Source organism: Spermophilus citellus (genome assembly GCF_964194105.1).
Source record: "Spermophilus citellus genome assembly, chromosome: 18".
Taxonomy (NCBI): Eukaryota; Metazoa; Chordata; class Mammalia; order Rodentia; family Sciuridae; genus Spermophilus; species Spermophilus citellus.
In genome coordinates this window covers 52,677,511-52,692,676 of record NC_138200.1, presented here as the reverse complement: position 1 = coordinate 52,692,676, position 15,166 = coordinate 52,677,511, and the positions used below count along the sequence as shown (strand labels likewise).

The window sequence follows — 15,166 nt, the reverse complement described above, 5'->3', positions numbered from 1 at the left end:
ATGGGTGGGACCCGGGTTCGATTCTCAGCACCACATAAAAATAAAGGCATTGTGTTGTGTTCATCTACTCCTAAAAAATAAATAAAGAATCTCTCCTTTAAAAAAAAAAATAAAGATTGCCTCTGCTTAAAGGTTGGGAGACTTTTAATTAAATATATACTTTTTTTTTGTATTGGGGGATCCTTTACCAAATCTCCCACCTTTTTTTAATATAATTTTTTTTAGTTGTAGAATTTATTTTTATCTGGTACTGAGGATCAAACCCAATAACACACATATACTAGGCACTTGCTCTACCACTGAGCAATAACCCCAGACCTCCCCCATCCTTTTTGAGACAGGGTCTCCCTAAGCTGCTAAGGTTGGACCCAAATTTAAGATCTTGAAGGTGTGGGCCAGTCATTAAGTTAAGGTGGGATCCCAGACTCTCTCACCACCATCACCAGTTCTAAGCTCCACTGCATCATTGCCTCATGGCAGTTAAACAGTTATGAGGCTGAAGAGAACAGATAAGGTGACAGAGTTGGTACAGATCCTCAAACAGCATGACAAAGCAGATAAGTCTGGATACTCAGGAACAGCCCTGGTTTTCTGTAACAGTTCCAGCATTCTGAACTAGCTGGGATAATATTTTGATATAAGGAGGGTGATTCATAGTGGGATAGGGAGAGGGAACATGGAGGAATAGACGAATTCTAGATAGGGCAGAGGGGGTGGGAGGGGAAGGGAGGGGGCATGGGGTAATTAATGATGGTTGAATGTGATGATCATTATTATCCAAAGTACATGTATGAAGACACTAGTTGATGTTAATATACTATGTATACAACTAGAGATATGAAAAGTAGTGCTCTATTTATGTAATAAGAATTGTAATGCATTCCACTGTTATATATAAATAAAAAAAATATTCTGGATGACCACAAGATCAAACACCTAAAGCTTCAGGGGCAAATGCCAGCCTCAACGAGGGCAGGTATCTTCCAGTGCTTCCAGAAGGGCTCCCAAGACATATTACTCTTACAGATATAGCTTCTTTCGTACTAGACAGCACACATGTGAACCTGGTTGTCAATTATGATTTTCCCCTCACCCTGCAAGATTACATCCACAGAGCAGGGAGAGTGGGCCATGTTGGGACTGAGATGCCAGGCTCAGTCATCAGCTTTGTGACCCATCTGTGGGATGTGAGCCTGGATCAGAAAATTGAACTAGCAGCTGGACAAAGAGGCATCCTCAGTGAGAGAGCACTGGCCTCTGCAAGCCTGATTTTGGCTAACTAATGGGATTCTGGATTAGGGATCTTTCCTGGTGTCCTGGATGGATAAAAACACTTGTCAGCTAGGCTGCCCTTAATGACTCTCAGGGCCTCAGGGCTGCTTATTGCTTTGCAAAATGAGCTATTGGCCAGCATCGGAGAAATGGAGCATTGGATCATAGTAGCATAGTCTTTCACATAAAATGTGAATAATAAAATGCATTTTGATTTTCTGTCATGATTTCTAGCAATAAATGGTATTTTATGGGCTGGTTTAACTATAATTATCATTGGGACAAACTTCATTGTATTTGATGATTCACAGTCCAAAGTGCCACATGTAGGACAATGAATCAGTTGAGTTTGTTTTCTTTCTTTGCAGTGCTGTAGATGACAAGCTCTCTACCCCTAAGCTACATCTTCACAGCCCTATTGCTTGCTTTTTTTTTTTTTTTTTTTTTTTTTTGCAGTACCAAGGTGTAAACTCAGAGAACTCTACCTCTGGGCTACATCCCAGCCTTCTTCCCTTCTTTCTTACTTATTTGTGGTAATAAAGATTGAACCCAGGGGTGCTATACCACTGGGCTACCTCTTCAGTCCTTTTTATTTTTATTTTGAAATAGGTCTCACTGAATTGCTGAGATTGGCCTCAAACTTCTATTCCTCTTGCCTAAGCCTCCAGAGTTGCTGGTATTATAGGCTTACATGACCACACATGGTTTGTTGGCCTTTTTTGAAGGGGACTAAAATGATAATGTGGTAATTTTGTAATGTCATTTTGTCATGAACATGTTTCAAATTTGATGTTAAAATGGGCCTGTCATCTCTACTTTATAAAGTTATTGGAGATGCTCATTTTGCCTTGGAGCACATTTAACAGCCTTTCATTGTCCACCACCTTGAAATGTGCCACGATCGGCCTCTCAGCTATAATTCTGGAGTCGCAACATGAATAACCTGAAACCCTACTATTGAGAACAACACCTCTACACTACCTGTGGGGCCTTTGGTAGGCTCCTTAACATCAGTTTGAGACCTCCCTTATAAAACGTAAGGGTGCAAAGAATTTTATTTTTCATTTTGTTTCTGGTGCCCAGATCAAACCCATGGCCTCAAACATGCTAGGCAAACACTCTACCAAGACTCTACCATTGAGTACACACCTCCAACCTCTTAAAACATTAATCTTTGGAGCATAATGAGGTGAAAAGGAACCTGCCTTTGCTTTTTTCCCAATTGAAATGTTTTTCCACATGTGCATATTTTGGGGGGGGTACTGGACTTTGAACTCAGGGGCACTCCACTACTTATCAACACCCAAAGTTCTTTTTTTTCTATTTTATTTAGTGGCAGGGTCTCATTGAGTTCTTCGGGCCTCACTAAGTTACTGAAGACGGCTTTGACCTTGAAAATGTACTGTCTTAGACTCACGAGCCACTGGAATTATACACATGGGTCACCACACACACAGCCCAATTTTTAAATTACCTTCAGGCCCACTTCCAAGAATCACTCCTTAACCCCCTAATACACTCAAATCTCTGCCTCTCCAATAGATAAATGCATTAGGGCCATGAAACCTAGCTGTCATTATGTTTAATAGTGACTGTCAGGCCAGTTTCAGAATTTGGTTTTCTCTTGCCCTGCTGTGGTCATGGGCTATACCCAACCCCCAGCTGTGCTACACAGAAGAGTGGCTATTCCACTAGGATATGGGTAGACAGGCAAAAGGGAGGTTAGAGTTCTCTCCTTTTACCGTGCTTTCCATAACATACCAAGGATCTGAAGCCTACCCCTCAGGTGAAACATGACTTCACTGGGTAGTGATGACATCACAGCCTCAGTCTCCAGGGCAGGTTAACGCTAGGAATCTTCTCTACCAGTTCTCTACAAGACACCAGGGTGTCTGGTTGCTTCAGAGAATATGTCTGACCAGATATTCTATATTCAGTCTAACTTTTCCTCCTGGGAGAGAGCAGTGCAGCAGGTAGGCCTAGGCCAGGCATCTGTAATGGAGCCCTTAGTAAACACACAATCTCAGTGGACTGCCACACATTACTCTTGGGTTTCCCCATCACACCTCAGAACTTCACTACCCATGAGTAAGACCAATGGTCTGGTGCTCCTACAAGGACCCACAGTGTTTCTGCTCACTGCTGAGGGCAAGTGTTCAGAAAGGTACTAATCTTTATCAATCTAGCCTTCCCCTTTAGCTTCCCCCAATGCTTCCTTCAGAGCACAGCACACTGGTACACACCTATAGTCCCAGCTGCTTAGGTGGCTGAGTGGAAAGATCACCTGAGCCCAGGAATTGGGCTCCAGCATCTAGGTGGGAAACAATGAAGCCTGGGCAACAGAGTGAGAGCACTTATCACCAAAACAGAAAGGAGACTTCATTCTCAGATCCTTAATAAGAGTCTTACAGAAGCCCAGTGTGCTTTTGTTATCCGGGGAAAATTGGAGCACAGACCCGGCACCTTTACCATACTGTCATGGACACATACATGGATCCCCTCACACACATCCCAGTCTGAAATGCTGAGAAAAACGGTGTTCTCATGCAGTTGGGAAGAACAAAGGGCCAGGGGGAGAGGTGAAGTGTTACAGAGACTGGAGTTCTGAGGAAATAATGTCTCAGGAAGTGGATGTGCTTATAATTTTTTTTTATTTTCCCATTCCCCTCACAACCTCTTATATGTAATTTTGTATAGCAATGAGGGTCTCCCTTCATTTCCATGCAATTTCCCTTTTCTCTCCCTTTCCCTCCCATCTCATGTCTCTGTTTAATGTTAATCTTTTCTTCCTACTCTTCCTCCCTGCTCTGTTCATAGTTGCTCTCATTATATCAAAGAAGACATTTGGTATTTGTTTTTTAGGGATTGGCTAGCTTCACTAAGCATAATCTGCTCTAGTGCCATCCATTTCCCTGCAAATTCTATGATTTTGTCATTTTTTATTGCTGCATAGTACTCTATTGTGTATAGATGCCACATTTTTTTTATCCATTCATCTATTGAAGGGCATCTGGGTTGGTTCCACAGTCTAGCTATTGTGAATTGTGCTGCTATGAACATCGATGTGGCAGTATCCCTGTAGCATGCTCTTTTAAGGTCTTCAGGGAATAGTCCGAGAAGGGCAATAGCAGGGTCAAATGGTGGATCCATTCCCAGCTTTCCCAGGAATCTCCAAACTGCTTTCCAAATTGGCCGCACCAATTTGCAGTCCCACCAGCAATGTACAAGTGTACCCTTTTCTCCACATCCTCGCCAGCACTTGTTGTTGTTTGACTTCATAGTGGCTGCCAATCTTACCGGAGTGAGATGGTATCTTAGGGTGGTTTTGATTTGCATTTCTCTGACTGCTAGAGATGGAGAGCATTTTTTCATGTACTTGTTGATTGATTGTATATCCTCCTCTGAGAAGTGTCTGTTCAGGTCCTTGGCCCATTTGTTGATTGGGTTATTTGTTATCTTATTGTCTAATTTTTTGAGTTCTTTGTATACTCTGGATATTAGGGCTCTATCTGAAGTGTGAGGAGTAAAAATTTGTTCCCAGGATGTAGGCTCCCTATTTACCTCTCTTATTGTTTCTTTTGCTGAGAAAAAACTTTTAAGTTTAATTAAGTCCCATTTGTTGATTCTTGTTATTAACTCTTGTGCTATGGGTGTCCTATTAAGGAATTTGGAGCCCGACCCCACAATATGTAGATCGGAGCCAACTTTTTCTTCTATCAGACGCAGAGTTTCTGATTTGATATCAAGCTCCTTGATCCATTTTGAGTTAACTTTTGTGCATGGCGAGAGAAAGGGATTCAGTTTCATTTTGTTGCATATGGATTTCCAGTTTTCCCAACACCATTTGTTGAAGATGCTATCCTTCCTCCATTGCATGCTTTTAGCCCCTTTATCAAATATAAGATAGTTGTAACTTTGTGGATTAGTCTCTGTGTCCTCTATTCTATACCATTGGTCCACCTGCCTGTTTTGGTACAAGTACCATGCTGTTTTTGTCACTATTGCTCTGTAATATAGTTTGAAATCTGGTATCACTATACCGCCTGATTCACACTTCCTGCTTAGAATTGCTTTTGCTATTCTGGGTCTTTTATTTTTCCATATGAATTTCATGATTGCTTTATCTATTTCTACAAGAAATGCCGTTGGGATTTTGATTGGCATTGCATTAAATCTATAGAGAACTTTTGGTAATATCGCCATTTTGATGATGTTAGTTCTGCCTATCCATGAACAGGGTATATTTTTCCATCTTCTAAGATCTTCTTCTACTTCTTTCTTTAGGGTTCTGTAGTTTTCATTGTATAAATCTTTCACCTCTTTTGTTGGGTTGATTCCCAAGTATTTTATTTTTTTTGAGGATATTGTGAATGGAGTGTTTTTCCTCATTTCCATTTCAGAAGTTTTGTCGCTGATATACAGAAATGCCTTTGATTTATGCGTGTTGATTTTATATCCTGCCACTTTGCTGAATTCATTTATTAGTTCTAGTAGTTTCTTTGTAGACCCTTTTGGGTCTTCTAGGTATAGAATCATGTCATCTGCAAATAGTGATAATTTAAGTTCTTCTTTTCCAATTTTTATGCCTTTAATTTCTTTCGTCTGTCTAATTGCTCTGGCCAGTGTTTCAAGAACTATATTGAATAGAAGTGGAGATAGAGGGCATCCCTGTCTTGTTCCGATATTATAATATTTTTTAAACCTTGAAAATTATTTCCATTAAAGCCTCAGAAAAGACAGATCTTAAGAAATTTCTCTCAGTTGTAGAAGGGAGAGACTGAGGGACAGCTGTTTGAGATAATTTTGAGGTTTGACTGTTCTGTTGCTTCCACTGGCTCCACAGAACTCAAGTACTTTGACAGGCACAGCATCCATAGAGGTCACAGGCAAAGGCTGTGTTTAGGATGCCAAGCAAAGAGGGCTTCAGTCAGAAACAGGAAGCAACAGGAGAGCAAGGTCCTGGGGGCAGAGTGTATAAAGCAGAAGCAATTAATCAGTTCTGGTTTTCTTTCCAGCAGCAGTGCCTCCCATGTCTCCTTCTACACCTGCATACTACCATGTCCTCTACCAAGGAAATGGAGAAACACAGGTGGGCTGGCATGGGTGGCTACCAGCCCTATGGAGATGCTGCCTTGGCCACTCCACCAAAGGCCAAAGAAGAGAAGCCAGCAGAGAAGCCAGCCCAGAAACCAAACCAGAGAGGCAGAGGGGCTCCCAAGAAACGACGAACTCCAGCAGAAGCAGAAAAGACCCTGGGTTGCCCTAGGCCCAAATTTCGTGCCAAGAAACCACTGTCACAGAAGCTGGCTGGCTGAGCTGCTTGGTAGAGAGGACATTTATTTACCTAGGACATCTAAGGAATCATCTTTGTTTTTAATTCTAATTCCTGTATTTTTTTAAAGAAATAAAAAATTTGGGACTGAAGTTGTGGCTCAGTGGTAGAGCACTTGCCTAGCTTGCACAAGGCACTGGGTTCGATCCTCAGCACCACATAAATGTAAAATAAGATATTGTGTTTACCGAAAACTTAAGAATAAATATTTTTTAAAAATTTTACTGTTGCTGTTGTGTTAATCATAAAGTTATTCAAATACACAAAAATTTGAGAGAGAAGCTCTGCAGATGGTTGCAAATGATTTACAATGTTGTCACAGAGAGGGCCTTGGTCTAACTTGCCATGAGGAACTACTGCAGCTTATGCTGGTATCTTCAGAGTTTGGCAGAGATTGCATCTGTATTTAAAAGCCATCCTTGGGCTGGGGCTGTAACTCAGTGGTAGAGCACTTGACTAGCAGGGATAAGGCATTGTGTTTGATCCTCAGCACCATATAAAAAAGGAAATTTATTAAAAAAGTATATAAAAAAAGCCATCTTTATACTCCTTCTCACTGGCTATCACTCTTCTTTGTAAACATACTCTTCCCAAGATTTCTAAGGACATTATCAAAACCATTTTCCTTCCATTTTCTTTTGTCCATCTGGAGTATACTGGAAATTAATAACAAGCTGCTCTACCTTTGACCAAGATACCCAGCACTTTCTATTTTTTATTTGGAGACAGGGTCTCAGAAATTGCTCAGGCTGGCCTCAAACTTCCAAGTGGAAGGCCTCGGCCTTCCATGGAGCTGGAATTATTAGCATGTGCCATCATACCTCACTCTCTTTACAATTTTATTATTATTCAATTTCTTTAGTTGTCAATGGATCTTTATTTCACTTATTTGTTTTTATGCAGTGCTGAACCCAGTGCCCCACACATATAAACACTCCAACACTGAGCCACAACCCAGCTCACTCTTTACAATTTTCTACATTTCCTGTCATTTAGACAATGCAAAGAATTACTTTAATAATCACTGTGTTGGGATAGAGTAGTAGAGAAGAGAATCTTTAAAAATCTGAAGGAGAAAAACAAATCCAATAAATATATTATACACAACACATACTAATGAGTGCTCACAGGATGTGCTCAGAAGGTTTAATTTCAGTTGTTACACTTTAATTTCATATGTAAGGATGACAGATTCAATCGGAGAGACCATTAACTCACCACAGATTGCCAGGCACAGTGGTGCATACCTATACTCCAGTAGCTCAGGAGGGAAAGCCAGGAGGAACACACGTTCAAAGATGGCCTCAGCGACTTGGTGAGATTCTGTCTCAAAATAAAAAATAGAAAGGTCTGAGGTAGATCTCATGGTTAAATGTCCCTTAGTTCAATTCCTGGTACCAGGGAAAAAAACACATATTTTTGAGAATTGAAAGAGTGGAGGAGCCACTACCTATGCATATGAGATACAAAGGTTAGAGAGCTCAGGATACAAACTTTAGAGGCCTCAAGGAAGCCTGGGCACTCACCAAGCTCTATTTGTCCTTCACTTCACTCACAATCCAGCCCTTCCTTATGGGATCACAGGGTCAAAAATTCAAGCTCACTCCCCTGCCACAGCAATTTTCCACAATGGAATTTCCTTCTTTTCTTTCTTTTTCCTTTTTTTCAATAGACAATACATTCAAAATAAAAGAGGTTCAAAAGATATTTTTAAAAAATTTTACTGTTTTTTCCAATTAGAGAAGAGACTTTTTTAATATTTATTTTTTAGTTGTAGTTGGGCACAATATCTTTATTTTTATTTATTTATTTTTATGTGTTTCTGAGGATCAAACCCAGGGCTTCACACATGCTAAGTGATTGCTCTACCTCTGAGCCACCAGCCCGAGACTTTCAATCTCCACTTTTTTTTTTTTTTTTTTTAGTACTGGGGTCCTTTATTGTACCCTCAGTTCTTTTGGAGACAGGGTCTACCCAAGTTGCTGAGGTGGGTCTCAAACTTGAGATCCTCCTGCCATAGCTTCTGGAGTCACTGGAATTATAGGTGTGTACCACTAGGTCCACCTAAATCTATACTTTTTAAAAATATTTTTTTAGTTGAAGTTGGACACAATACCTTTTATTTATTTATTTATTTATTTAAATGTTTATTTTTTTAGTTGTAGTTTGACACAATACCTTTATTTTATTTATTTATTTTTAATTTTTTTATATTTATTTTTTAGTTGTAATTGGACACAACACCTTTATTTCACTTGTTTATTTTTTCATGTGGTGGTGAGGATCGAACCCAGGGTCTCGAACGTCGTGTGAGGCCAAGGCGAGCCGAGGCGAGCGTTCTACGCTGAGCCACAACCCCAGCCCCTATTTTATTTATTTTTATGTGGTGCTAAGGATCAAACTAGGGCCTTGTGTGTGTTAGGTAAGCACTCTACCACTGAGCCACAACCCCAGCCCCTATTTATTTTATGTAGTGCTGAGGACTGAAACCAGAGCCTCACACATGCTAGGCGAGCACTCTACCACTGACCAAAACCCCAGCCCTAAATTTATACTTTTTATGCAGCTTCCTTGTTGAACCACGAGAAAAAAGCAGATAGTTAGCCAGCATGTGCCACTACAGCATACTGCTTGGTATCTGTTCTGACTGGCTAGAACCAGTTACTAATTATTTTAAGTAGCACCTCTGGAGTGTAAATTTACTACCCGAATAAGAAGAAATAAAACTCAACTTTCCTTCCCCAGACCAAGCCAATGTCCTTATATTCTTCTTTGACTTTCCAAATATACTGTGTAAGTAGGGCCCTCTGGTTTTTTTAAGCAGGCAGGCAGACATTCTGAAGCCTCCTTACCTAAAGCATTGGTGTCAGGATGGGTGACTCCTCAGAGCATAGTAGCTGACTTTGGACAGTGGGCCAGGAGGACATCTACTAAGTCTACACTGTCGACCTTCTGCTCACCCTACAACAAGGTTCCCAGTGACATCACTGCAGGAGTCCCTCTGATGCCTTACACTCAGCAACCTCAACCTGCTTTTAATATCTGCTCCAAATCTGTTCTTTCTTCAGCTCCTGATCACAGATAAAGAACAAGAATCCCAGGGGGCTGGGGTTGTGGCTCAGCAGTAGAGCACTGGCCTCGCATGTGCGAGACCCTGGGTTTGATCCTCAGCACCACATAAAACTTAATAAGTGAAATAAAGGTATTGTGTGCAATTACAACTAAAAAATAAATATTAAAAAAAAACAAGAATCCTGTTTCCTGGCTGCCAGTCTACCCTCCCTGAACCCCAACCACTTATCCCACTATCCCACTATCCAACACCCAACAATTTGCTAGCCAAGTCCAAGTAACCAGACCTCTAGTCTTTTGCCATGTATCCTCCAGATACATGGCTTCCCTATCAAAAAAAAAAAAAAAAAGGCCAAAGATACCTGAAGTCCAAGTCCAGCTGATCTGATCCCAATTAAAGTTTGTGATCCTATGCTCTTTTGCTTCCTCTTCATCTCCCATTCCCCAGTCCTCTGATGAAAATGAGCCATTCACAGTTCTGTCTTCACTACCTAGGGGCCTCCATGCTCCTGCACATGGAAATCTTTTCATACTGTCTATATCTCTTCCTCAAGGACCACATTTCCTCATCAGAAACAAGTTTAAGGGCGCCCTTCCGCTCTGTTCTCAGGCATACCATAGCCTTCTGATCTGATCTCTTATGATATGACATTTATACTGCATCCTCTATAATCTTAAATGTATGATGTCTCAGTATTATTTATGACAAGACAAAGCCCTGTTCATATTATTTTTTTCTTTGCTTTTTTTTTCCTTAAACAGTACCTGAGGTTGACCCTGGGGCCTTGTACATGCTAGGCAAATACTTTACCACTGAGCTGCATCCCCAGTTCTTTTATTGTTTTATTTTGGGACAGGGTCCTTCTAAGTTGCCTGGGATGGCTTCATATTTGCAATCCTCCTGCATCAGCCTCCAAATAACTGGGATTACAGGCATGGACCATCATGCCTGGCCCTGTTCCAGTTTTGCCCATTGATCCACTGACAGACTTTCAAGCATTTTCCCCATCCAGTTCAGGATCTAGTCCAGAACTGGGTGCTGTACCTAGCCATCATGTCTTGTTAGCTTCCTTTAATCTCCATAGGATACTTCTGAGAAATATAAAGAAATCAATTTACCTTGGTGGAATATTCTTTTGGACAGCCCACGTTGATGTCAATACCACCTACATTATTTTATCTGGAAAAACATGAAAAGAAAAAAGGCAATGATCATTCAAACTGAAAGAAGATGGTAGACTCAAAAGCATGCATGGGTCAGTGCTCATGAACCTCTCACTGTGTCTCTGAGCATGAAACACACCACCCTCCATGACAGACCTCATCTGAGCAGAGTTCCAGAGGAAAGACAAAATGTCTACACACTTTGTAAAAAAGCACCACGATCCCTTTAAAAAAAAAAAGCACTCAAGATTTCTAAAAAAGCACCTAGAAATGTCCAGAACAAGAGAAAAGAGTGATAGAGTCCTTACAACTCTAACATAAAGTTTAACTACCTGGGTGCAGTGGTACTACCTGGGTGCAGTGGTGTATACCTGTAATAACCCCAGGGGCTCAGGAGGCTGAGAAAGAAAGATCACAACTTTGAAGCCAGCCTCAGCAACTTAGCGAAGCTCAAAGAAACTTAGTCTTTTTTTTTTTTTTTTTTTTTTTTGAGACCCTGTCTCAAAATACAAAATAAAAAGGGCTGGGGATGTGCCTCAGGGATTGAGTACACTTGAGTTCAATCCCTGCTACCAAAAAACAAACACAAAAACAAATAAAAAATTAAGTAGTTTAACTACTATTAAGGAATCTAATTCCTTTGATAGGAATTAAATATAGTCTACACAAAAGCAAACACTACAACATGAATAATCAATGTTATGGATGAGAAAAACAAATATAGAAGTCATGCCAAACAGAAAATCCCTTTAATTAAGTAAATTAAATCTGAGACTGGAGACATGTAACAGACTGTGACAGCTTGATTTCCATAATCTGTCTCCAATATTGTAAGCACTCAGGAATGACCCTTTGAAAAATGGTCAAGTCTTCAGGAAGTCCCTGCTGTGCAAAGTAGCTCAGGCACTCAATAGTGATCAGCACAAGACCCAAGTAATGAAATCCAGGAGACAGGAAGACTTAGGAGGACACTTGACATTAGGGTCTCCTACCATCTGGAAGACCACCCTGCTCTGTTCTCTTTCACAGGTGTGGAAGATGACTCGGTCATCAGGGGCCACAAAATCCACTGTTCTGAGCACCTCTGCAAGAAAACACAAACACATGGGATGCAAGTTCAGACTTGCCTAAGCCCTGGCAGTGAACACAGCCAAGTATAACCTTGAGATAAAAATGAATCATAGATATTTCCTACAAAATAAGTATGCACTGAGAGGCATTTAAGGTGCTGATGATGGTCCATCTCACAATCCAGGTAATGGATGATTCACTTTATAATTATTTGTTAAACTGCATGTTTGGATTTTATGCACGTTTTCTGCATGATTACTAGTACTTTATGATTTTTTGAAATACTGGAAAAAAGGTACATACACTGAACTTTGTGTTTCAATATTGGTCCAAACTGTACCAAAAGATGGCCCTTTGAGGTACATACAGCAAGTGATGATTTCATTTTAAAAGAAATTTTTAATTTGTTCTAATTAGTTACACATGACATTCAAGTAATAATTTCTTAATTACTTAGAGCGTGTCAGGAAACTGGAGTGGAGGAATACCCTGTTTCAGTCAATCTTCACTATTATCTGAAGTTGCACATTTTTAAATGCATCTATTCAGTAAAATTGATTTATAACCCTAAATCAATACATGTGTTTTTCAGTCACTCAGAGATCTATGCTAAATGACAACAAATTTGAGTCACCTGACATACACACCTCTTGTTGAGGTCAAAAAAGGTGCCACTCATCCCCTTGTTTGAGCTCTCATACTGTAAAATCATGTCCTTTTTATGGCATATTTAGTCCTTCTTTTTTTGTATTTTTGTGCTTTCTGTTAGAGATCTCACTGTTTAAAATGGCTCTGCTTGGAGCCACAGTGCTGAAGTTCTATCTAGTGCTCTTAAGCACAAGAAGGCTGTGATGAACCTAAAGGACAAAACATTTCTGTTCGATAAGCATTGGGTAAGCATGACAATATAGTGTCATTGGCTCTTGAGTTCAAATTAACGAATTAATGGTATATTGGCTAGAGCTGCCGGTATAGCGACACAGTCAATCTCATGCTTAGTATACACAAGGCACTGGGTTTGATCCCTAGTGCCTAAATAAATAAATAACATGTCTTTGAACAGAAACACACGTAAAATAAGTTTAGGTGCTGATCAGATAATGAAAATATGACAACAGGCTAGCAAACACCTAATCCTGTATTTCCCCTAGGGTCATTTGGTTCAGTAGTCATGAACTGATTTTAGTGTTTTCAGCAACTTAATAGAACATTAACAACTTAATAGAACATTGCTTGCCTGTCATGTCATTACTTTCCTTCTTAATAAAGCTACTACCATGATTAACTTTTGAAGATGACTACTCTAATAAAAAGATAATACATGGGGCTGGGGATGTGGCTCAAGCAGTAGCGCGCTCGCCTGGCATGCGTGCGGCCCGGGTTCGATCCTCAGCACCACATACAAACAAAGATGTTGTGTCCGCCGAGAACTGAAAAATAAATATTAAAAATTTTCTCTCTCTCTCTCTCTCTCTCTAAAAAAAAAAAGATAATACATGGCAGATGGGTGAATATGTGTATCTTGAAGGCTGTTTAGAGAACTAAGATCTCTAAAGTATGTAAAGCATTTCCTTAAATGGAATCTGTAATTACATTCTGGCATTAAACAGATTAGAAGGCTAAAAAGATTAGGGTGAACACAATGACATGCTGGGAGAGGTAAATGAACTGATCCCTCCCAGAGACAGCTCAACACTGGCACAAGAAGTGTAAGAGAACCACAAAAACTTGGGTGTGCTTATGACGACGTTTATCAATAACAGCAAAATACTGAAACCCCAATAAAGGCACTAGAGAAAGCAATTCTAATGTATGCAACATGCAAAATTGTCCAAATAGAAAAGTAAGTTCCAAAGCAGTATGTGTGACAGGATCCCATGGAAAGGGACCATAGATATAAACAAGTCATATTTTTGTATATTACAGTATTCAAAGCATACATGTAGGAAAACCCACATTATTCCCCTTTATGCTTAATTTTTTGTTGTTGTTGTGGTACATGGGAATGACCCCAGAATATCATGAATGCTGGGGAAGTTCCTACCACTGAGCTACATGCAAAACCCTATAATTAACCTTTCTTTTTGGTACTGGAGATTCAAACTAGGGGTAATTTTCCAATGAGCTACATCCCTAGGCCTCTTTATTTTTAATTTTGAGACAGGTCTTGCTAAGTTGCTGAGGGTAGCCTCCTGCCTTAGCCTCCTGAGTCACTGGGATTACAGAGGGGTGCCACTGTACCCACCTTGATTAACTCTTTAAGTATGAGATTATGGAGGATTTTCATTTTCTAGGTTTTATGGATTCATAATATTGAATTTTTCATAATATATAAAAATGTAAATAAAAGAGAATTTGACAAAATTGAGTCATGACTTTTTGTGAAATATCAAGATTTGACATATATATATGTGTATATGTACATACGTATGTATTAGAAACCTCAAAGATTACCACAACTCTAATCAAAGCAGAATCAGCCTCATCAATAAACTAGAAGAAAAACCTCAGTTCACCACAAGCAGTTCCATTTGCACAGGGCTTAAGGTGTACAAACTACTTACTGTTCCTTATCTTATTTCGTCTTCACTTTAACTGTACAATTTCAGTAAACTAAGGCTCATAATTTTCATTTGACTGATAAGAAACTGTGATAGAAAGATGTCATATAACTTGCTCAAGTCACAGCCAGGCCAAGTACTGAAGCCATCCTGACTCCAATGATCCTAGGGTCCCTTCCCTATATGAAACATGGTCATTTCTTTTTAATATATTTTTAGTTGTAGATGGACACAAAATCTTTATTTATTTATTTTTATGTGGTGCTGAGGATCAAACCCAGTGCCTCACATGTGCAAGGCACTTAAGTGCTCTACCACTGAGCCACAACCCCAGCCCCAAGACATGGTCATTTCTATGTCACCAAGACATTCTTAGCCTGCTTAATTTCAGGCTTTAGGTGGAGAGCAATGACTGCTCTCAAGGGAGCACATGATCCACACAATCACATTATGCAGCCAGGCAGGAACCTGGGCAGGGGCAGTAGTAGTATCCCTTAAGCCTAATGGGCATACACTTGATCCTCCTGGGGCCAGGGCTGGACTCACCCTGTCTCAAAATAAAAAAATAAAAAGTACTAGGGATATAGCAAAGTGGTAGAGCATCCCTTAGTTCAATCCCTACTACCACACACAAAAAAAATAGAAAAATTAATATTGACATTTCCAGATAAACAATGATATCATTAGGATGGCT

The 15,166-nt window shown here is 40.0% G+C and overlaps 1 protein-coding gene and 1 pseudogene across 3 annotated transcripts in view; one reads left to right on the top strand and one right to left on the bottom strand.

The window, feature by feature from the left end:
* Window positions 1–1,283, top strand: part of LOC308637884 (putative ATP-dependent RNA helicase DDX28) — a 37,537-nt pseudogene extending 36,254 nt beyond the window's left edge. The window contains exons 3-4 of the transcript in view: window positions 380–599; window positions 893–1,283. The product of the transcript in view is annotated as a putative ATP-dependent RNA helicase DDX28 (transcript). The remainder of the gene's footprint in view (window positions 1–379; window positions 600–892) is intronic.
* The window catches only part of DUS2 (dihydrouridine synthase 2), a 104,734-nt gene that overhangs the window by 77,316 nt on the left and 12,252 nt on the right, over window positions 1–15,166 (bottom strand). For both annotated transcript variants that reach the window (XM_081273896.1, XM_081273893.1), the window contains exons 3-5: window positions 11,833–11,924; window positions 10,796–10,856; window positions 7,852–7,927 (exon numbers count right to left, since the gene is read on the bottom strand). The gene's annotated coding sequence lies outside the window, so the exon portion shown is untranslated. The remainder of the gene's footprint in view (window positions 1–7,851; window positions 7,928–10,795; window positions 10,857–11,832; window positions 11,925–15,166) is intronic.